The following is a 19,142-nucleotide window of genomic DNA, read 5'->3' on the forward strand; positions in this document are numbered from 1 at the left end:
GTCAAGTTAAGATGCTTAAAAAATTTTAAAAATTATTTTTGACTAAAATTCTAACCTAAAATCAAAGAAAAAAAAGTTAAAAAATTGACAATTTTATTTTTTTTTTACTAAATCAAGGGGCATTTTGTGTATGTAGCCGGGACGTCCAAACTTTGTACTAATGAAATAAAGTAGAGGTAAAATCGTTTGATAATATGCAATTTTTAATTTTTTTCTTTTTTTTTTGTCAAGAAACAACTTAAATGTACTTATTCAAAAATTAGCACTTTTTCTAAATTTTTTACTTTTTTAGTTAAAAGCAAGTTTTTAAAACTCGATAAAATCGTATTAATTGGTAACTTTTAGACTTTTAAAGTAAACATACTTCGAGGGATTAATTTAATATAAACTAAATATGACAAACAAAAAAATTTATTTGCATCCTTATTGCCTTTTGTGCAATTTTGTGTATGAGCATTTTTATAAATTCGGGTCGAATGGATGGACGGAGAGCCATTAGCTTTGCTCTATTGCATAGAAGAACATTTAATACCAACTCTTTTACTGTTTTCAATGGTCGGTGCCGTTTTTGCCTTCCCAAAATGAGTCGTCTTTATGTATTTTTATATAAACAAAATCGCATGATGTCCATACACCAAAAAACAATGGGATCGTTTTGTAATGTGCAGTTGTCCTTGCACTTGATAAAAATAGTCGTAGTTTTTTTTTTGTACAAAAGTATCTCCGCTTTTCTGAAGATATTTTAGTTTTTTCTTTTCAACTGCATCGCTTATAGTCAAGTTTTTGACTGATGATGGGCATTTGACTTCACAGATGCCATCTTCGCCTACTAAGCGAAGTTTTTGACTGGTCATATTTCTCATAAGTTTGTTTTGAAAAATTATACAAATGAGGTAATTGAGAAGCAGAATAGTTGTGCGCGATTTCACAGAAAAAGACAATTTCATCTATAAAGTCAAATTCGAAAATTTAGATTTTTGTATTATAATGCGAATAACATTACAGACTGCCTGTCTTTCCAAATTTTGTTTTCATAGAAAAAAATATATCCATACAGTTGCTCAGAAGAATACCTAACATGCAACATCATACATTTATGAAAGAGATAAATAAACCAGTTTAAAAAAAAAAAACAAGAATACAAAAACTCGTTTATCCTATTCCATATACCTGCCACGCAACACCAGATACCATACATTGCAAACGTGTGAGAGATCCATTTCCTGTATCCTCTCATTTTCGCGAAAAAAATACAACAACACTTTGCATGCACTTAGCCTGGCGCCAATCCTTTTTTATGGAAAAACCTATGTACAAACAATATGTAGAATGCAGATACCTAAGTTCATCTTATTCTTTATTCCACCAAACAACCACTCGATAGAGCGAGTGCGAGAGATCATGTAGAAACAAAATAGAAGATAATAAAGAGAGAGATACAACTAGCGCCAGCGGAATTTGTTTGAACTACAAATTCCAATACATACGCATTCCATGAATTTCTGAGGAAAAAAATGCAAAGTAGACTCTTTTTCAAAAATTAATTGTAAGAAAACTATTATAGCAATTCTTATTTTCTAACTTGATATTGATAGAAAAAATAATGAAAAAAAAATAAAAAAAATATAACAAAAAATCTAAAAATTCTGGTTTCATAGTACAGTTTATTGTTTTTGGGACTACTTAAAAAGCGATTGGAGGGTTACTAAATAATATTTTCTAACAAAATATAGCTTTACTCCATAGTCCATAAACTAAGCTTTTAAATAAAATAAAAATCAAAATCATACTTTGAAAAACAAAGAAATTAAACCACTTTTTTAAAAAAAAAGGTAAGAAAAAGTGACTTTTTAACATTTTTTTGCTGTTTAAGACCTTAAAACTTAATATAAATTTCTTAAACTAATCAATGTGTTAGTATTTGAGTTGAGGTACTTATTTCTTTTTATTTCGATGAATTTTATCAATAATTGCAGAAGTTACACATGTTCAAACATTGTAACATAAGGAAAAATAGCTTCAGTTTCGATTAATTTTTTTCTATGCAAAATACATTTTTAGTTTTTCAAAATAGTTTTACTCCGTAGTTTGATTCAACCTCAATCCAAAATAGAAATAAAAAAAATAAAAATTTTAGTCTAACTAAGAAACAAACCAATGTCTTTCAGGTCGTTCTAAAAGAACGAAAATTTTATCATGTTTTGTTCTCTCTTAATTACAAGTGCACAAATTTGGAAATTGTGGGGATGAAGATATTTAGCCTTGTTTATTATCTAAATAATAAAATTTATTTCATTCAATTATCTTTAAAAATGTAAAAGTTATTCACCGATTTGTAAACGATAACCCGATTTTTACGTGGTCCACTCAGCCTTAACGATTGATCTGAATATGACGGTTCGGGCAAACCATTTAAAACTCCTCCAGTGAAGTAATGACCAGGGGTCAGTGGGCCGATATCTGACACATCTTCAGACATCGGTGACAAGGGTCGCGAGTTTTAAAGTGCATTCAATTCGGGTAAGCAAGGTAGTAAATTCTTCGAAGGTGAATTTTTCATTACCTGCTACCTTCCTGAAATGCCCTTTGAAACTCTTGACCCCCGCTTCCCATAACCCACCCATGTGAGGTGACCCTGGAGGGATAAAAATTCCATTTTTACTTGTGAGCAACTGCATTAGGAACATTTGTTCTGGAATTCCCCGTCGAGAGATGAAACGAGTAAATGACGCAAGAAATGCTTGAGTCGTTAGCTCACTGACAAGTTCTAAGTGTATGGCACGCGTTGCAAAACATACAAAGATACAAACGTACCCTTTGTCTACACGACATTTTCGACCATAATACGTCTTAATAAAAAACGGACCCGCAAAATCCACTCCAGTATTCGTAAAGGGCGACCTAAAACCGTTCTTTCTTTAGGTAACGCACCCATAAATTGGGTTTGAACATGTTTTTTGTACCGAGTACACACTGTACACCTTATAATACACTTTTTTACGAAATTTTTAACCTGCGGAATCCAATATTCCGATCTTATCATGCGCATCATGATTTGAATTTCACCATGTACTGAACGCTCGTGAATTTATTGTATATAAAGTTGAACGAAAAGACATTTTACGGGAAGAAGTATAGGGAATTTTTCGTTATAAGATAAAGTTGACAAAGCTAATCTCCCATTCGCTCGCATGAGACCCTTGTCATCAATAAAGGGATTGAACTTTCCCACCAACTTTTCGACTCTAATTATTTTCCCTGTAATAAATCACCATATTCTTTTTTGAAATATTTTTGTTGTGTGAATACAATTAATGTTTGTTTGGCTAAATTAAATTCTTCATATGAAAGTTCCGGAGAAGAATATTTTGTACCTCCATGCCTTTTTAAAAGAGTGATGATACCGCTCCATGTAGGCAAATACGCACACAGCCTTAGACCAGTTCGAAAATTTAGCTAAATCTTGCTCGAAGTCCTGTACGACCTGTTGTTTAAACGACTTTACCTTTTTCACTTCTAGATTTGACTCATCAACTGGTTCAAGCTTGGTTTGTGGCCACATTGATTGAGGTTTCAATAACCGTTCCACAACAAAGAGCTTTCTCTTAAATGCACAGGGGATACTCCTTTCGCGGCTAGATCCACTGAGTTTTCACCCGAAACTACATGCGACCAATCCGTCACCGCCGTATTTTTCAAAATTTCTGCTGTTCTGTTTGCCACAAACGTTTGCCATGAACACCGTTGTTTTTGAAGCCATGCTAAGACTATAGTGGAATCCGTCCACAACTTAACTAATGAAACATTTTGAATTTGAAGAGCTGTTGACAATAAACTGATCATTTCAGATAGAAGAACTGCCCCTTGCAACTCTAGCCTTGGTAACGAGATAGTATTTACTGGCGCTACCTTTGATTTCGCCCACAAGAGATGGGAGGTAATTTTATCTTGTTGTTGCACTCGTAAGTAAAGACGTGCTGCATAAGCCTTTTCGGACGCGTCACAGAATCCGTGAATCTGTGAAAAAGCGTGCAGAGTGTATTCCACTCATCGTGGTATACTTACATTTGCAACCTCCGGCAAACTTACCACAAATACTTTCCAACTCTGTGGTGGGATGAAGACATCTATCATTCAGTTTTATCCTTCCAAATTTGTTGCATCAGTATTTTTGCTGTGATCACAATAGGGGCCAACCACCCTATAGGATCGTACAATTTTGCAATGACGGATAGAACTGAGCGTTTTGAGAAAGAGTTAGATTGTGGTATTGATTGTACCGAAAACGAAAATGTATCTAAAGTAGCCTTCCATTTTATGCCAAGTATTTTTACAGAACTTTTATCATCAATAGTTAGGAAATCTTCGTTAAGAAGTGAACCTTTAGGCAGAGGACTCAGTAACTCCTTCGCCTTCGACGTCCACTTTCTTAAATTGAAACCGGCAGATTTTAATACCTCAATTAATTCAAAACCGCTTAGATCATCTTTCGGGTTCTGACGAAACAAAATATTTTGAAAAGGCGTTTGATCGGGATATATTTTTATCTGTCGATACATTTTTTCGACATCACTGTTGAACACGTACTTATAAAGCCGCCAATTTAACATCAAGAGTGTTATATGCGTTTGAAGTGCCGGGCCTGGGTACAATAAATCGTTTAAGAGTGGGTGTCCCCGAATGACGAACTCAGACTTCATGTAAATGAGTTTGTGTGTATTAGTGACCTTTCTTCGCCATACATCTCTCACGTTCAACGTCATCTCAACTCAGTTCTCTCTCTTTTCCTTTCTAGACAACCAAAGTCATAAAATTAAAGTCTATTTAGGTAGAAAAAACAATCAGCATCAAGGAAATAGCAAAAAAAGGGTTGCAAGCCTTGCAAGTGTATATTGCGGTTTTGCTTTGCGCAACCGAATTCACTTGTGTTTTCGTTTTCCGTTGGTTTTACTCTATGTGCAAGAGTCATGGTAGGTATATTTATGAAGAAAAAAATGGTATAATATTCAGTGTTGAATTTTTCTATCTTTCTGCGCATCTATGTACCTACATCACTTGGTATTCTATATAACTTTTGCAAGTGTTCGTAGGCGCAGGAATCTGATCGACTTTTTTTTTCTTTGTTATGGTATTCAGTGATGATATTTATTTTAGTAGTTTAAAAACAAATTTTTTCAACATTTTTTTTTTGGCAAATAAAACGTTTATTTTTTAAAACTATTAGGTACATATTTGTTTATTTATTTGAATGTTCTTAACTTTTTCTTTCGAATTTGTACATACATTTATATATAATATTATTAATTGATATTATTGTTATTCATATATATATGTATATTTTTCTCTTCAATTAAGTTAGATAAAATACCTAAATAAATAAATATTTTTTGTTTTTACATACGAAATTATAATAATAATTATAATAATATAAAATTAATTAGTTTTGGTATAAAAACAATACATTTTACATCATTATTAAAAGTAGGTACAAGATACTCAAAAGTTTATTTAGAAAGGTGATAAACATAACAAATTCCTTATAACTAAAAAAACAAAAAACAATTTAAATGTTAGACTGCTTTAGATATATTATTACTGAATATTGAAAATTAATTTGAAGGTATGGAACGAAAAAAGAAAATAGTTTTACAGATTTAGAAAAATACGCATAGTTTTGAAAAGTAATAATATTCTAATAGAAAGTGGATCGTTTGCTGTTATATTACGTTTTCCATACCCTCATACTTCTTGGAATCCGTGGATCACATAATTCCAATAGAAAATGATTATTATAAAAATTTAGTAGTTTGTTTTTTATTTTGTCTTCCCAAAATGAGTCGTCTTTATGTATTTTTATATAAACAAAATCGCAGGATGTCCATACACCAAAAAAACAATGGGATCGTTTTGTAATGTGCAGTAGTTGTCCTTGCACTTGATAAAAATAATCGTCGTTTTTTTTTAGTAAAAAAGTATCTCCGCTTTTCTGAAGATATTTTAGTTTTTTCTTTTCAACTGCATCGCTTATAGTCAAGTTTTTGATTGATGATGTGCATTTGACTTCACAGATGCCATCTTCGCCTACTAAGCCGTCAGGTGTTGCTCCAAGGTAGTGAAACTCATCATCAATAAAAAATCCGCATTTTCGTACTTTGATTTTTACATTTGGCACACAAAAACAAAACAACTAGATATAGTATATACCTCCTACCGCCTATTTAAAAAAAAAAAGCATTTTAAAGTTTTTGACTGGTCATATTTCTCATAAGTTTGTTTTGAAAAATTATACAAATGAAGTAATTGAGAAGCACAATAGTTGTGCGCGATTTCACAGAATAAGACAATTTCATCTATAAGATCAAATTCGAAAATTTAGATTTTTTTTATTATAATGCGAATAACATTACAGACCGCCTGTCTTTCCAAATTTTTTTTTTTTCATAGAAAAAAATATATTTATACAGTTGCTCAGAATAATACCTAACATGCAACATCATGAATTTATGAACGAGATAAATAAACCAGTTTAAAAAAAATAAGAATACAAAAAAAACTCGTTTATCCTATTCCATATACCTACCACGCAACACCAGATACCATATATTGCGAACGTGCGAGAGATCCATTTCCTGTATCCTCTCATTTTCGCGAAAAAAAACAACACTTTGCATGCGCGATGAGCTTGCCTGGCGCCAATCCTTTTTTATGGAAAAACCTATGTACAAACAATATGTAGAATGCAGATACCTAAGTTCATCTTATTCTTTATACCACCAAACAACCACTCCACAGAGTGAGTGCGAGGGATCATGTAGAAACAAAATAGAAGATAATAAAGAGAGAGATACAACTAGCGCCAGCGGAATTTGTTTGAACTACAAATTCCAATACATACGCATTCCATGAATTTCTGAGGAAAAAAATGGAAAGTAGACTCTTTTTCAAAAATTAATTGTAAGAAAACTATTATAGCAATTCTTGCTTTCTAACTTGATATTGATAGAAAAAATAATGAAAAAAAATAAAAAAAATATAACAAAAAATCTAAAAATTCTGGTTTCATAGTACAGTTTATTGTTTTTGGGACTACTTAAAAAGCGATTGGAGGGTTACAAAATAATATTTTCCAACAAAATATAGCTTTACTCCATAGTCCATAAACTAAGCTTTTAAATAAAATAAAAATCAAAATCATACTTTGAAAAACAAAGAAATTAAACCACTTTTTTTTTAAAGTTAAGAAAAAATGACTTTTTAGTATTTTTTTGTTGTTTAAGACCTTAAAACTTAATATAAATTTTTTAAACTAATCAATGTGTTAGTATTTGAGTTGAGGTACTTATTTCTTTTTATTTCGATGAATTTTATCAATAATTGCAGAAGTTATACATGTTCAAACATTGTAACATAAGGAAAAATAGCTTCAGTTTCGATTAATTTTTTTCTATGAAAAATACATTTTTAGTTTTTCAAAATAGTTTTACTCCGTAGTTTGATTCAACCTCAATCCAAAATAGAAATAAAAAAATTAAAAATTTTAGTCTAACTAAGAAACAAACCAATGTCTTTCAGGTCGTTCTAAAAGAACGAAAATTTTATCATGTTTTGTTCTCTCTTAATTACAAGTGCACAAATTTGGAAATTGTGGGGATGAAGATATTTAGCCTTGTTTATTATCTAAATAATACAATTTATTTCATTCAATTATCTTTAAAAATGTAAAAGTTATTCACCGATTTGTAAACGATAACCCGATTTTTACGTGGTCCACTCAGCCTTAATTGTAAATTTGAACCACATGAAGTTAAAATTAGTGTTAATGCACTGACCGTATTGTGGTTGAAGTTGATAGGCAACATCATTTCGAATATAGATGGCGAGACCGTGGTGAGAAAAGAATAATGGCACTAAGCAATACCCATTAAGATTGAATTCAGAACATTCTGAATTTTCACTTATCTGGGTCTCACCTAGTGCCAAAACAGCGGGCCTGTTTTGCACAGTATAAATGTACACATCGCAAAAATTCGCTCTAAGCCCACGAATGTTGGCATAATCGACCCTGAAATTACCTACCATTTAAATATACTAAAACTTTAAAAAACCTTATCCGACAATTACCTATATTGAATGTCTTACATAAATTCCAATTTGAGCTTCAACAAAACAAATTATCACTAGTGTTATGCCTTAGTGACAATTTGTATCGATCCGCCCCTGGTTATTTATTAATACATACAATGATCTGTCTGGAGTCGAACTGATAACGATTGCGGCATTATGAGAAGAAGCTCCACTTACAATACCACAATTATTAAGCTAATTCGACTGCGAGAATGATGGGGGGAAGGAAAAGAAGGAAAACTCGTTATGCACATGCACTGAAGACTATTATTTAGAGGCGCGAGACTTTTTTTTGTGATTTGGCGATGCTACGGTTGTTGTTGTTATTGTATTTGTATTTTTGTTGGTATTATATAATTTGGTTAGGGACAGTGAACTATTGTTTTTTTTTTTTTTTTTTTCTTATTGCGGGAGAGGTACTGAGGTGTTGTTGTTTTTTGTTATTGCACTTTTTATGAATTTATTTTATATGCACGCCGCGAGGTTATTTTTTTTGGTTTAATTTGTGGGTTTTATGTATTTATATTTTTCATTAAATGGGCTATTTATATGAGTAAAAATAGGTCTTTCCAAAATGAAGATACACAACTTGCGCATCTGAAATTTTGGGATTTTCGCTCGGAGATTTTTTTTTTGAGATTTTTTCCTGGAGATTTTGTCTATACCCAGGTCTGTCTTGGGGATTTTGGCTTTGGAGATTTTCTCTTTGGGATTATGGGTTTTGGTCATTCATCACCAACCCATTCTAACTTTATTTCATATTCTTTATTAATCAATATGATGAGCGAATTAGTTGATGACACAAATTAGACTGGCTCTTGTAAGTCTACTTGCATACAGTAGCGAGAGTCAAAGTAGTTGGTCCAATAAGTATGACAGAGTTACTGTTCAAACATTATGAACATAACAAATCTATAGATAACCCAATGTGTATGTGAAATAAAGATAAGACAGATTACCCTAAGCATACACTGACGGTTATCTACAGATAAATTACATAAGTAAGAATAGATAGATAAGAACATAGACATTAAGAATAGAAGATAAGACTAGAAAATTGTATATATATAGTAGGAACGTAGTGAAATAAAATTAGTATTCATTCGACTTACAACCGAGTTTTACTCAATCATTTGGTCCTTCGAGCTATATTAAAAATTTTCCCCCACCAGTGGTAAGAGATTTTTAATAAACGAACGAGTGAAGTTTAGCGTTATCAGAGCTACAAATACTGATAAAGTAAAATAAGCGTTGTCAGAGCTACAAATACTGACAAGTACCAAAAAAATATATAAAGTGAAAATTAGCGTTGTCAGAGCTACAAATACTGACAAGTAAAAAAAAATCATTTTCAGTGAAAAATCATAACAAGTAAAAAAAAAACAAATTCAACAATGTCATCAGAGCATTTAAAAGTAATTGAAAAACAGGTTGAAATATTAAAAAACCTGGAAAAGTTATTAAAAGATGGAGAAAGTGTAACAACACGCAGCAAAAACCAAGAAATTCTTGTCTATGCTGAAAAGAATCTTCAAGCATTCAAGGAAAATGACAAGCTACTTCATAAGCTTGGTGTTATTGATGTTCCCTATTTTAAAGAACAATGGATGAAAGGAGCAGAGAACTACTTTCAGAAAATTCAAAATTTGCTGAAAAACAAAGATCTGGACAGTGTAGAACAAGGCATAAGCGAAGCAATGTTAGCTAGCAAAATAGCAGAAATAAAAACTGTTAATCAGCAGCTAGCCACTGGACTAGACTTGAAGCAAAAACAAATGAATGAGATCATGATGAAAACAATAACAAATCATGAAACTCAAATAGATTTAACGAAATTACGTACAATAATGGAAAGTTTAAAAAAAACAATAGACGAGGCGAAACTTGAGGCAATTTCCCATCCTCATACAAAAAACATATGGATTGGAAAATTGAAACGGTGGAATGACCGACTGCAAGTTGAGCTGTCTAAGATGAATCCAATACAAGAAGAGAAATTCATAGAAGAAAATTATATAATCGAGTTGGAAGAAGATCTGAAATTACTTCTTTTCAAGTTGGAAGAAAATCATGAGAGCATAAAATCTGATCCATATGCAAATGTATTAACACAAAGTCCAAAAATTGAACTGCCTAAATTCGATGGAAAAATTGAAGAGTGGAAGATATTTTCCGACCTCTTCATAGATTTGGTTCACAATAAGAATAATGTGCCAGATTCTGTGAAATTAAATCACTTGCGATCGTGTATAACCGGTGATGCTCGAACTTCTATTGCTAGCCTAATACAAGGATCTTCGGCAAACTATAATGAAGCATGGAAGACTCTCGTCAGAAGGTACGAAAATAAAAGAATCATATTCTCCACGCAATTGAATTACTTGCTGGACATGCCAATGATGAACGCTACATCACCTTCTAATGTTAAAAAGCTTCACGATGCAGCAAAGGAATGTATTTACATCATCACATCGACAATAGGCAAACATAACAATGAAAACGATGAAATATTTGCTCACCTACTCCTTCGAAAATTTGACAAGGAGGGCTTACAATTATATGAGCAACACATCAAAAAACCAAGCCAGATACAAAAACTGGAGGATGTTATGGACTTCCTTGAGCAATTATTTCAAACCCTTGAATCTCAACATCAAACAATGACTCGAAACAAAGAATACAAAAAACAAAGTGGGAATTCTCAATCAGACAGAAGAGAGTGGAACTGTGATTTCTGCATGCAGAGTGGTCATCGAATTTATTATTGTGAGAAATTTTTAAACGCCGAGATTCCCAATCGTTTAGCATATGTACGCAATAAGCAAATATGCAGTATATGTCTTAAACACAGTGTAGAAACCAAATGCTTCTCTCAAATAAAATGTAAGAAGTGTAATAAATCGCATAACACTCTACTACACAACGAAAACTACCAAACGAAGAAAAGGGTCGAGGGAAATCAATACAAAAAATTGAGCCCCTCAGACAACAACAATAAAAAAGAAAAATCATTATCATCCCTGATGGTAAAGAAGATAGAGAGTCCAATGGTAATATTAGCTACAGCACAGATATCAGCCACATCGTCAAATGGTGAAACATGTCTATTTCGGGCATTGATTGATCAAGGTTCTCAAATATCAATGATATCTGAGGAAGCAGCGCAGATCCTCTCCTTGCCAAGGAAAATAATAAGTACAGAATTAACTGGACTCTCAGATGCAGCAGTGGGTACATCAAAATCAAGAGTGTATTTAGAGAAAAGACCAAGATTTATGAGCAACAACAAAATGCAAGCAGAGTTTTTGGTATTACCAACCCTTATAAAACCACTACCTGACGAATCATTTGAATTTAATAAAAATGAGTGGGAAAACTATATTCTGGCAGATCCAAACCTGAATACAAAAGATCGTATTGACATTATCATCGGAAGTGACTTATATCCAAAGTTAATTGAAGAAGGAGTAAGGAAGCACAATGGCATCGTGGCACAAAATACGATTTTCGGGTGGGTAGTTTCCGGCTCACTACACTAGAAACGACAATGTGGCAAAATCATGTCAGCGGTTACTTCATCGATGGAGAGGTTCTGGGAGATAGAAGAAATAGAAAAAGACAAAAGAATAAAAGAAATCATAAGAGAAGAATTTTATGTTGACGACTTAATGACAGGTGCCAACGACGAAGACGAATGCAGATACATAATAAGAGCAGTAAGTGAAAATCTTTCAAATGCTGGTTTTCAATTACGAAAATGGTCTTCAAACAATCAAAATTTGCTGACTGGCATAATGTCGAATGATGAGCAAAAAATAATTAATGTCAAAGAAGGCGACACTATGAAAACATTGGGACTTCACTGGGATCCAGATCAAGATGAGTTCCGATTTGTTATAGATTCATCTAAATTGAGCATTTCAAAAACCAAAAGAAATGTGTTATCAAATATTGCAAAAATATTCGATCCTATTGGATGGCTTGCTCCAGTTACGATAAGAGCGAAAATATTCATACAAAGATTGTGGCAATCAAACTATGACTGGGATGATGAACTTGATGAAATCATGAAGGCAGAATGGATGACCTTTCAACAAAACTTACAAGAAATCAAATTAATTAAAATCCCACGATGGATATTTAATGACGAAGCAGGTCCAATAGAAATACATGGATTTGCGGATGCTTCAGAAAAAGCATATGCAGCTGTCATATATGTTAAAACAAATATGACAATTAAAATACTAACAGCCAAAACCAAGGTGGCACCCATCAAAAATAAAAAAACTCTTCCCAAATTAGAGTTATGTGCAGCTCAACTACTTGCAAGGTTACTCAACAAGATAAAAAAGTATTTCTCAAATGATACAAAATACTATGGGTGGAGTGACTCCACTATTACTTTGTGGTGGATAAAAAACAACAAGAGCAAAGAAAAGTTTATACGAAGCAGAGTAGCTGACATCAAGAGTCTAATGGATAAAATCGAATGGCTGCATTTAACTTCGAAAGACAACCCAGCCGATGTTGCATCACGTGGCATATGCCCTTCAAAAATTGCTGCACACGAACTATGGTGGACAGGTCCGCAGTGGCTGAAACAATCAAAACATCAGTGGCCGCAACAGCAACACTTGGCACCATCAACAGATTTAAGAACGATGTCAACATTACAATGCAAGAAACATTTTGTATCGAATTTAATCGAACGATTATCGAACATCAACAAAATTGAGAAAAGTGTTGCATATGTGCTTCGTTTTATTCGGTGGTTTCGATACAAACAAATAACGCCAGGATCAATAACTGTATCCGAACTGTCACAGGCGAGAATTTTAATCATCAAACAACAGCAAAAAATTCAATTTTGCAATGAATTACAAAAAATTGAAAACAAAAAGGATATTCCTTTGAGCAGCAAAATAATTCAAATGAAACCTTACCTAGATGATGAAGGAATCTTAAGAGTGGGTGGAAGGCTTAAGTATGCAAGGTTACCTTTGAACCAGAAACACCCAATAATACTGGATAAATGTAAACTAGCCAGTTTAATCGTTAAAGAAGCACATGCAGCTACACTACATGGTGGAAATTCGGTGATGGAAGCATATATCAAAAGAAGATACTACATAATTGGTATCAAAACACTAATAAGAAGATGTTGTCGTAGTTGTCCGATTTGTATTCGATACAACAGTAGCTGTGCGAACCAAATAATGGGAGATCTACCAAAGCAAAGAACTACAGTTTCTCCACCATTTCTACATGTTGGGGTCGACTATGCTGGACCAATATTGATGCGAACATCAAGAGGTCGAGGACAGAAAGCGTACAAGGGCTACATAGCAGTTTTTGTATGCATGGCTACTAAAGCCATTCATTTAGAACCAGTGAGTGACCTTACAACAGAAGCATTCAGGGCAGCTCTAAGAAGATTTTTTGCAAGACGTGGCAAAAGTGCTCATATATATTCAGACAATGGGTCTAATTTCATTGGAGCGAATCGATGTTTAGACCAAGAATTCAAGAACGCCATCAAAAACAACGCGTCACTCGCTTCAAGGTTAGCTGAAGACAAGGTGGAATGGCATTTCATCCCACCCGCAAGTCCTCACTTTGGAGGGCTTTGGGAAGCAGCCGTCAAATCAATGAAACACCATTTAAAACGAATAATGGGAGAATCTAAATTAACATTTGAAGAGATGACAACATTGCTATGTCAGATAGAAGCAATATTAAACTCACGTCCCTTATGTGCGATGGGTAATGACATAGACAGCATTGATGTATTATCACCTGGACATTTTTTGGTGGGACGTCCTTTATTGGATTCCCCTGAATCAGGAGAACTTGAAAAAATTGGGTCCCTAGATCGCTGGAAACTGGTGCAAAAATTAAAACGAGACTTTTGGCAAAAATGGAAGGACGAATACTTGGTGTCTCTTCAAAAACGTACCAAGTGGAAGTCTGAAAAGAAGAATCTGGAGGAAGGTGCAATCGTTATTATAAAAAACGAAAATACCCAACCGTCGAGGTGGCCCATGGGACGCGTTGTTGAAGTCCACAAAGGGTCAGACGGCAATGTACGAGTCGTTACACTAAGAACAAAGGACGGACTCTACAAAAGACCAATACATAAATTATGTCCACTCGAGACTTCTGAAGAAGAATCGGAGAGTAAAATTTCACAGCAAACATGCCAGCTCACCCGTTTAAAAGAATATAATGGATCAAAAAACACACAAGTTAATGGAATTAAATTTTTGATGTTGATGTTATTAGTATTAATTGCATTTGGACGAGCAAAGAGTTCAACAACCAATATGAGCACAACACCTGATATGACAATTAAAAACTTAGACGAAAATGTGGGAATTTACTTAGACCCAATCGGAAAAATGGATGTGGTGGCATCAAAATGGAGACTTGTAGTTTACTACGATTTAGATTCATATATTGAAGAAACCAATAATATTTCAAGCTACATAACTAAACTACAAGACAAGTGTTCCAAAATGTTCTACTTCAGCGAGCAGTGCAGTTTAATAACAGCAAACTTAAAGAGAAGATATGAAGTACTGTCTGAAAATAACAAACTATTAATAATAACCAACAGGGTAAAAAGAGCTCCACTTGAATTTGTTGGTTCACTCTACCACATTTTATTCGGTATTATGGACAGTGATGACAGAGAATCCTTAGAAGAAAACATGAAAAATCTTTTGGACAACCAGCATGAACTGGATGGCTTAAACAAGAGGCAAACATCACTGGTAAATGCTACAGTAAATGTCTTAAAGAAAACGACAGACGAAGTAAACGACCAATTTGTAAGAATCAATGGTCAAATTAATGAAATACGCAATACGACACTTCAAGCTCATAATGCATACAAAGCAGGAATGATATTTCAGTTAGCAGCAATGCAACTTGATGCAATGTTAAGTGAATGCAATGATGTGCAAATGGCAGTTATAAGCATCCTCATTGATGTTAATAATCACCATATAAATCCGTTGTTATTAAAACCATCCCAACTACAAGAAGAGATTCATAAGATTCGGAATAAAATCTTAGGGAAGTTTCGTTTACCTGGTGATGGTACAAAAAATGGATTGAAAGAAACATTTCGCCAAATGAAAGCGAGGGGATTCATACTTGGCCGGCGTTTAGTAATAGACGCGGAGATTCCACTACTTCACTCAGAAGCATCGGACGTTTTTCGGGTAATTGACGTGCCAATACGTCAGGGAGATATTATTGTGACACCAAAAATATACACCGAAATACTTGTCTTCAACTTCCAATTAGACGCATACAATCTAATGAGTCAGGCACAACTAAATCTCTGTCTAAAAAACGAAGAAACGCACTATATTTGCCATGGTAATTGGCCATGGAAAACTGCAGCAGATGGATCATGTGAGATATCACCAATAAAGAAAGCAAAAACAGCAAGCTGTCATTTTGAACGAGTTGGTCAGCAAGACAAATGGATTCAGTTGACTAAACCAAATACATGGTTGTTTAAACAATTTACGACCACGGCTATTCATACACTCCGCTTCAACTGAATAAGCACACAAATTTTCAAATGTATTTTGTCCATTTATTCCTAAGATTGAGCTTTCATGTAACATTTGATGATGTTTACCGTTAGCTTGTGATGTTGAGAAACCAAATCAGAAAGAATAATTCTCAAAGTACCGCTATTTTTTTTCGTGTTCTCTTACAAAGCGTCCCATATGAAAAAATGCAGTATTTTTTGCGTCAACTGAATAGACACACGGTCTTTAAAGGTCAATATCTTCGTTGTTTGTGAGAGTTTTGAGGTGATTGGCATACCAAATGAAAGGTTGAAATGTTCTTAGTGAGATTTTGTCATTTCATTAAAATTTAAAAAAAAGTAGTAGGTTAAAAGCTTTGAATACTGTCGACAGAGCTAAAATTAATTTCTTAACGGAACAAGTACTGACCGGGTCTGCTATAGCTACCAAAATTGATCGGAGTTTTAGTGTGTTGCCTATTCGTACCTCAGAAATAAAAGTTCGTGCAGGAAAAATATGAATTGCGGTAAAAAACGGCAAAAATAGCAGTTAATCGACGAGAAATTTTGAGATCTGGCTCCAATTCATTTGATTCTGGGGCAAAAATCAAACAAAAAGCTGGTGTTTCTGCAAGTGTTTCAACACTCAGCAGAGTAATTAACAGCACGGATCATTTTAACTCATTGAAAGTCCAAAAACAACCACCTTTAAACAAGCAACAAAAAGGTATTCGTTTAGAATTTTCTAGACTCCATATGAGCTGGAAAAATGAGTGACGCAAAGTGGTTTTTTTCATTCAAAAAAGGTCAATTTTGATGGCCCCGATGACTTCAATTATGAATCCATCAAAATTGACCTTTTTTAAGAGTGGGTGTCCCCGAATGACGAACTCAGACTTCATGTAAATGAGTTTGTGTGTATTAGTGACCTTTCTTCGCCATACATCTCTCACGTTCAACGTCATCTCAACTCAGTTCTCTCTCGGTATCTTTATTTGCATTCTCTTTCCCTTTCTAGAGAACCAAAGTCATAAAATTAAAAGCTGAAACACAATCACGCTTTAGCGCGTCGCTTCGTTGCGTTACGTTGAGAAATCCTCAAAGCGCGCTTCTGTCACTTTGACTTTGAACAGCTGATTGCAACATAAAATCTGCTGTCAAATAAAAAAAAAACACAGTCACTCACAAAATTATTGGGCCAAGTCTTTATCTTGATTTAATTGTGGAAAAATGAAAAAGGATATTAATATGTTTAAAAAATGCATAGTGATTAGTTTATTCTTTAATCCTATAGTTATAAAAACAAAACCAATCAAAATATATTGTTTTTAACAATAAAACTCAGTCTAAAACCCATTAATTTTTTTTTGTTTTTAATACGTAAATTGTTTTGATTTAAAATATCTCGATCTCGATGTTGTTTTTTTGTGCAAAAACTATATAGAGAAATTAAAAAACACACATAGTATTGCAATAATTTTTTTTTTTATTCACATTTGGCGCAATAATAATGTGGGTGACTGTAACTATGTCTTCTAAATGTCAGAAAGCGAGCAAAAGTTCAGTCTGGTTGAACTTTTGCTCGCTTTCTTACGTTTCCTTACGTTTGTCAAAAACAGCGTACGTAAGAAAAGCGTCATTGTGTGAGGATACAAAGATTTCCTATAGTTGAACTTGTCGCAGTTGTCAAAATCGACGGCAAAGCGTGATTGTGTTTCAGCTTTAAAGTCTATTTAGGTAGAAAAAACAAATCAGCATCAAGGAAATAGCAAAAAAAGGGTTGCAAGCCTTGCAAGTGTATATTGCGGTTTTGCTTTGCGCAACCGAATTCACTTATGTTTTCGTTTTCCGTTGGTTTTACTCTATGTGCAAGAGTATATTTATGAAGAAAAAAATGGTATAATATTCAGTGTTGAATTTTTCTATCTTTCTGCGCATCTATGTACCTACATCACTTGGTATTCTATATAACTTTTGCAAGTGTTCGTAGGCGCAGGAATCTGATCGACTTTTTTTTCAATTTTTTTTCGGCAATTTTTTCAATATCTTTCGCGATTTTGCATAGTGCAAGTGCATTTCCAATGCTAGCTGCTATTTATGCATTTTCTGTGATGCCTAATGGTACCTCGTAGCCCATAATTGGTAAAAATGTGCAAATAATGTCAAAGTTTAAGACTGCTTTACTAAAATTAGTGTTGTCCATGATTTTTCATCATTTTTATCTAATTTAAGAGCTTGTTTCTATTCAAGTGACGCAATAAAAACACTGTTTTTTGTGAAGTAATGCGAAAAAACGCAACTAGTAGCCATACGGTTTCTGTTTTGGGTTTTTTGTTTTTACAACATTGTTTATTAAAAGTTCCTCTTTGAAAATGCAAAACCAAAAATCTACTAAGTTACCTCACCGAAGCGCCAATCGGTATTTTCTAAAGAAAAATTGTTGTTTCTATTCAATATGACGCGAAGTGTAGCTGAGCTAAATTTCTAACATTCTTGTTGGATTCGGTCTTAATTAATTATAAAATTCATTTCTGTCTATCTAAAGTTTTGCTAAAGTAGCTACTACAACCATCGGCTACATCTGAAAACCTACCAGCTACTACAACCATCAGCCAGACCAAATTTATTATATTTTAAACAGATACAAAAAGTAAGTAACACCTTTTCAATAGAAAGAAAAATAAACTTTATACTACTAGAACCAACCAAAACTTAATTTTATAAAAAGAAGTTGCATCCTTTTATTTGAAATTCATTCTTGTATCATTTTAAAGCAAAATTCAAAGTGATTATCTGATCTTTGTATAGCTTATTTTAATTTTGAAACATACAGATAGATATAGGTAATCAAACTAATATCAATTCTTCTTCTTTAATTAATCCAAGATAATGATAAATTATATTTTAAAACAAAAACCACCAACTACAACAATCATCAATCAGATCAGGGGGCCTATTACATAATACGAAACTAACGGCAAAACAACGATAGCCACGACAAACGATACTCGCGACAAAGAGCGACTATATAAAACGATAAAGCATAAAAGAATCTCTTGTACCAGATGAAACAGAAAAAAAAATCCTTTTTCAAGCGCAACAAACTTCACTCCTATTTGTGACTGTCAAAATTGACTCAATAAACAAACAAAAATAAGTAAATTAAATTTCTAATCTTTGCTAAAATGTGTTTTCAGAGTATATTTGTAGATTTTCCACAAGTGGACATAAATAAGAAAATACCTAATATAATTTTACTTGTGTTTAAAAGAACATGCGCGCTTTTCAAGCCATCGATATATTTTTCCGGAGGTGCACTTGCATTGAGAGTGTCTGCGAAAATTTTCCAAAGTAATTTGGATTTAGCCTTGGCTTGGGCTTGGGTGTTTGGCAATGTCGGGATTATTTTCCATACATTTGATAAGGAAATCCATTTGTTGGCGGCCTATTAAATGTATAAAATATTTTATTA

This window comes from Episyrphus balteatus, chromosome 1 (genome assembly GCF_945859705.1).
Source record: "Episyrphus balteatus chromosome 1, idEpiBalt1.1, whole genome shotgun sequence".
NCBI classification, from domain to species: Eukaryota; Metazoa; Arthropoda; class Insecta; order Diptera; family Syrphidae; genus Episyrphus; species Episyrphus balteatus.